The sequence below is a fragment of the Myotis lucifugus genome, unplaced genomic scaffold, assembly GCF_000147115.1.
Source record: "Myotis lucifugus unplaced genomic scaffold, Myoluc2.0 scaffold_28, whole genome shotgun sequence".
Classification (NCBI taxonomy): domain Eukaryota; kingdom Metazoa; phylum Chordata; class Mammalia; order Chiroptera; family Vespertilionidae; genus Myotis; species Myotis lucifugus.
In genome coordinates, this window is record NW_005871076.1 from 8526336 (window position 1) to 8532429 (window position 6094).

Sequence of the window (6094 nt, forward strand, 5' to 3'; positions counted from 1 at the left end):
ACATTTTTCTGTTCCAACATGAGACACAGGACATTGGGAAGGTTCACAAATATGCAAACTAGGCCTGGAAGTTCCCCCGCTGGAGCACTGGCTGTGTTCCAGTTTTAGGAAGATGCCCTTTGTGTGTAGGGCCTGGGAGCCCTTCCCAGTCCAGCTCTTCCTCTAGCATTATTTATAGGCTTTGGGGCAAGTCAGGTAATCTCGCTGTAAAACTTCACTCATCTGTAAAATTAACATTCCATGACTTGAGTTTTTCCATGAGCTCAGAAAACAGACTACAGTAATACTTCATTTACTGTTTAGATGTAAAAAAAAAAGTTCCACCTCCATGCCCCAAAAGGACCCCCTCTCCAAAACCATAAAATGCAGATCCCTGTGAATGTAAATGTGTTCTCCCACCAGACATTGCTGCTGTGGGGGTGGTGTTGTTTTTTAAATCCTCACCCAAGGATATATTTTTATTGATTTGAAAGAGAGAAGAAAGATTACAAAGGGTATTACATAAAAATATGGAACGCTTCACGAATTTGCGTGTCATCCTTGCGCAGGGGCCATGCTAATCTTCTCTGTACTGGACGATGCTCCAACCAACCGAGCACTAGCCAGGGCTTTGGGGGTGTTTATGTTGCACAGGACAAGATGCGGCGGAGGAAGGAGCAGGTCCTCCATCCCCAGGTGACTGGAGCCAACCAGGCTGAGCACAGCTCTCTACAAGACCTTTCATTTGGGAAGGATTTTCTTTTTCTTTCCATTTTAGACAAACTGAAGAGAAAGAGAGGCTTGTTTGGAACAGTAATTACTAGACTTTTTCTGGCACTTTATAAAAATGACTACTTTCACATTCTGTGGCTCATTCAAGATCACCAAAAACAGTTAGTTGTTGTTGTTGTTGTTTTTAAATAAGTGGAGCTTGACAACAGGCCTTAGACATCAAGATGAATTAGTAGCTCCAACAAGTCCCTCACAGAGGACGCTTACAAAGAAACTGGTCTGTGTCTGTCAGGGGGAGAGCTGGCATTTGCAGCCTGGCTGACTCCGTGCCTTCTTTCTGTCATCCTCTCCTGTGTTCCTGGTGATGTCGGGCATCAGTTAGAGGGATGACACAGTCAAAATAACTCCCAGAGGGCACTTGGCCTTCCTAACCTGCCCCCTGTAATGAATTAGAAAGCTCTTCAATTCAGTTCCCTAAGACTTGCTAGGAAGAAAGAAGGGTTGGTTTGGGCAGGATGGCCAATTTAGAAGAGCACATGAATCAAATTTGGGGGAAATGTTCCATTCTTTATACAACACACAGCACTTAGAGCAGTACTTTCCACACAGCAATTATTTATCCACCTAACAAACACATGCAAGAAACATCCGGCTTATCAAAATTAAGAGGTGACTGTAGTGCCATTTAGGGAATTCGGCTTTGGTTTTCCAAAGATTTGCCACTCAAAATGTGATCTGCAAAGCAGCAGCTTTGGCACCTCCAACCCCCACCCCACCCTGGGCACTGCAGCAGACTGTACATTTGAACAAGATCACCAGGTCAGTTGTGTGCATGTCCAAGGTTGAGAGCACAGGCCTACAGCTAAAGCTCAGAGGAGTTTCAACTAGGATTCAATTTATGTAAAACTTTTCAAGGAATATAACCATTGACAAAAAAAGCTTTAAATACACCTGAAAATGTGTGCCAGTGAAATGACCACGTCGGAAATCTCTGCTCACCCACCCAGTCGTTGGGCATTCACTATCTTCCACACATGAATGGGAGAAGGAAATTGTGGTCAGGTTGGGTCACCTTCAATTCTTCTCCCCTTTCAAAGCCTGCAAAGGGGGCCTGGGTGACCCACAGGTTTGTAACAGCAAGAACCTAAATCCTGCATCTTCAGGCTCCACAACTGATGAGGACAAGACAGCTGTCACCGCTCTAACATGGCAGTTAAGTCCCCATTGTTTACTCTCCTTAATGACTTGCTGTTTTCACAACTTCTCCAAATGCTGGCTTTCATAATCAGGGCTTGCCAAATGCTGCTACGTGTTGGCTGGAACCCAAATTTATTTTCCAGGGAAATTGACTCTTCACAGGAGAGTTCCATTGATTTGGCTCAGATCAAACATCTTGAAAGAGAAGAATCCAGAGGCGATTTTGAGGTTGCTTCAGTTGCCTGACCTCCAATGCTTTTGTGGAGTGATGCCCACAGTGGGGAACTTACCAATGATTGTTGGTTTGAGAAGCAAACTTACTCACGCCTTTCCTCTGCTTTCCTCAAGTTTTCTTGCAAAGGCCTCTGAGAAAGAGACATCACCCAGGGGCAAGGCATTCCGAAGTCCAGTAATCCCCAGGACTCATTTGTTCAGCTCTCCTCTGCTTCTTTATTCTCATCAGTGGCACCGCCCAAGGTTGGAAACCAGTGCAGCCAGTTTTGCCCCTCTCCCCTTCCTGCCCCACCCCTGCAATCAGTCACCAAGACCCGGCAGTGCCCTTTCCAAATCTCTCCTAGATGTTTCTACCCCCCCCCCCACTACCTACCCTCTCAGCCCTCAGCCAGTCTCCTTGACATCACCTCCCACCCCCACCCTCACCCCAGCCATCCATCTTTCCCCACACTGCCTGTCTTATCTGCCACAAACATCGCTTCTACCAAAACACTGCTCTCCTAGGACATTCCCAATGGCTTCTATTGTTTATCAGAGAAAATCCAGGCTGCTCTTCCCGTTTGGATTTAATAAACAACTTTTTCCCACTTGTTAAATAAAGGAATAATACACGCACATTATTCAAAGCTTGGAAAACACAGAAAAGGTTAGGTAAGGGGATAAAAATTACCCATCCATAATTCCTATATCAAAAGTTACTTCCCACGAATTGTCCTATTGTAGCTGGCCTCTCAGTTCTCCACAGAACCCCTCCCTTTGACCCCGTGTCAGCCCTGGCTCCTGTAGGGCTGTGCTCCTTCACTCTCCCGCACCAGCCCACACAGCCCCACCTTTGCTTTTCCTGCGCAGGGATGCCTCCCTGTCTCTACTTACAGGTATAATACTCTCCCTTCAAGACCAGCGTTGCTACTGAGATGCTGTGTGTCCTCAGGTAAGTCCCTTAACCCTTCTGGGCTGCTGGGGTTTTTTTTAGCTGGTCTCCCTTCCATAGCTTTCCATGGAAGGCTCTCCTTTTTGATGTCTAACACTTCTAGCCTTTAGCCCTGGGGTCTGTCATCGCAGTCTTCACCTGAGCTTCTTTTATAACCCCCTTGATAACTCAGCATGAGCCCAGTCAACATGTAGGGATCCATTAATTGACTGGCTGGCTGTATTTTGAAAGGTCTGGCCTAAACCCCTTCTGGTCCAATTCCCACCTGTTCCAATGGATCGGTCCTGGGTAGGCAGTGACGCACTGCTTTAGGTGGCTGCTCCCCCACACACCTTGGATTGGCCTGTGGCCCGCTGGGTCAGGCAGAGGCTCTGAAGTGCCTCAAGGAACGCTGGCCCTGGATCCCCTCCCAGCTTCCCTGGCTGGGCGTTCAGTCCCAGCAGGAAGAAGCCGGCTCCTCTGGAGCTGGGTACTCCCAACATCACATCCTGATTCTCCTGTCCCCCATGCTACGGGAAAAGAAAGCCCCCACTTCCTCAGCTACAGGGCTGTGCTGGCACAGAGAGCAGAAAAGGGGTGGGAGGCTGAAGCTACCTTTCTGAGTGACAGCAGCCATTCTAAGAGCCATGGTAAATGTGCCTAAGAAGTGCTCTTACGCTGATCATGCCCTGTCTCACCCACAATCCCCCTGGACATTTGGATCCATGGGATAGAAGGCCATTTGTGCTGCCTAAAGCGCTTGTGTGGTTGTTATCAGCAAGACTTGTCTTCTTGAAGGAAAGATTTCAGTCAAGAGACAAAGTGCAGCAAAGCAGACACGAATGTATTGGCTGCAGCAAAAAAACCACTTAGGACAGTGAAACAAGGAAGGGCTTGGCATAGAAGAAGCAACAGGAGAGTGTAGGCTGGGCTGCCTTAGCTCACTGGGAAGTTAGAGAAAAGGAGGCCTTGGAGACAGGTTCAGGGGGTTTGTCTGGGACAAGCTGTCACTGCCTACTGCTCCCCTGGTCGCAAGTCTCATGGAGTCTCTTAGAGTTCAGGGGATGGGTGCCTGTGGGGGAAGTAGAGGGGAAAGGGAATGGCTTGAGTGTGCTCTCTTTGTGTTGAGGGTATTTATCTCACTCTGGCAGGTGGGAAGCTTAGGGGAGGCCTCAGAGGAAGGTCTCAATAGAATGTCTGTCAGCTTTCCAGGTGTGTTCTTTCAGGGTCATGGTCTCCTTTGCTTGATTGGCCCCAGGGCAGGGGGTCATTAGTCAATGTAGTTGGTCCTGAGGCAGCCATGGTGTCACTTGTCTGGTTTTTTCCTTTTCTGGGCCTGAAGCTGAAATACAACTGAGACCCAGATGTTATCTTTAGGGAGGAAAGGGTCATCGATATGCTAGGGGAGAAAAGGTTACTGGGGGACGAGGTTGTTTTCTGTTTTGCCTTTGCTAGGCACCCAGGATTTCCGCCTGGTGACCTGTACCTGGCCCATTGTCCTTGCTCTGTTCATGTCTGTATGACTGCCTATAAGAAGACAAGAGCCACAGAATTTTGCCTGCCGCTTTTAACATTTGGAACATGCTCATTCTCCAGTGCATTTACCCTGGGAATGAAAAGGACAAAATTAACCCTCATGCAACTGCTCCATGATCCCTACCCAGACTTCCCTGGACCCTTCACTACCCTCTCCCCGACCCAGCAGTCAGGCTCTGGGCCCAACCAAGAGGACAGGGCTCAGGGCACACCTGTCAGCATCAGTTAGCCCCCCGCCCCACCCAGCCTTTCTATGTGAGCATTTTCTTCTGAAGCTTATCTTCCACCCAAGGGTCTCCTGCTTATTCACCAGGTCACGAATGGGGTACATGCTGTGATAAGAGGAGGAATATAAAGGGACTGGATTGCTGCTTCTAACAGCAAAGCAGGGATGAGCCTCTGAGGGTCCCTGGCTGAGGCTGTGTCTGGGAAAGGCTATGAACTGGAGAATGACCTGGGGAAGCAGTCAGAAGAGGAAAGCAGATGCGTGCATGCATGTGTCCAGGCAGAATACTAGCCTATTAAAGAATAATCATAGCTTACCAACGGCAGGGGCTACCCTAAGTACTTTCCAGGCCTTAAGTGATTTCATCCTTAAAATGATCCTATGTGTCGGGTATTGTTATTTTTTCTATTTTACAGATGAGGAAGCAAGGCCCGGTGAGGCGAAGGAACTTGCCAGAGTGGTGACGAAGCTGGTAAACAGAAGAGTCAGCACTTGCACGGAGGCAGCCGGGCTCCCAGCACCTGCCCTACTTATTCCACTGAACGGTCCCCTCTCCTGAGCGGTGTAGCTGCACATGTTTTGAGAGCTCTGGAACCTTCTCTCCCTTGCCCAGATGTTCATTGAGCAGCCCCCTGCAAGTCCCCAGTGGCTCTCTGTGAAGGAGGCAGCCTGGGTGAGAGAAATGCTGGCACCAGCCACTCCCCTCCTCCACACACACACACACACACACACACACACACACACACACACACACCGTCAGGGGAACTGAGCTGCCTGAAGCACTGTTTTCTGTCACTATGAGTCAGTGTTCCATTGAGTGGATCAGCTAGAATTATTTAGCTGGGGGCCACTCCCAGCCTACAAGAAGAGTGCCCTCTGTGGACTGCTGCTGAGTCCAGGGAGCCACGCTCCCCAAGCTCAGGGAGGGGTTCACAGCCAAGTGTCCCTGCTGCCCCTGTAGCCCTGAATTTCAGCCTCTTCCAAGCCATCCCCTTGTAGCGTCCTCCTCTGATAAAGTCTCTAGTGTTAGAGTTAAATGCCACACAGCTAGTATGGGCAAGAGGGGAATTGCTTCTGGAATTTCTGGGGAGCACACTACTGGGTTTTCCCTGGGGTCTGGGTAGACACCTAAGGGAGCCTGCAGCACTGACCTTGGAGCTCCCTGTGGCTGGACTGCCCAAAGGGAACATTCCCTAGCTGCACCCCAGTTTACCATGATGTGTCCTCTAGGCTCCAGTTGAGAATGTATGGTCTCTGTCCATGTGAGATTAGTATAGTAA

General features: G+C 49.1%; 1 pseudogene; it reads right to left on the bottom strand.

Moving 5' to 3' along the window:
* Positions 1–503: 503 nt before the first annotated feature.
* LOC111825491 lies at positions 504–574 on the bottom strand (annotated as a pseudogene).
* Between the last annotated feature and the right edge of the window lie 5520 nt (positions 575–6094).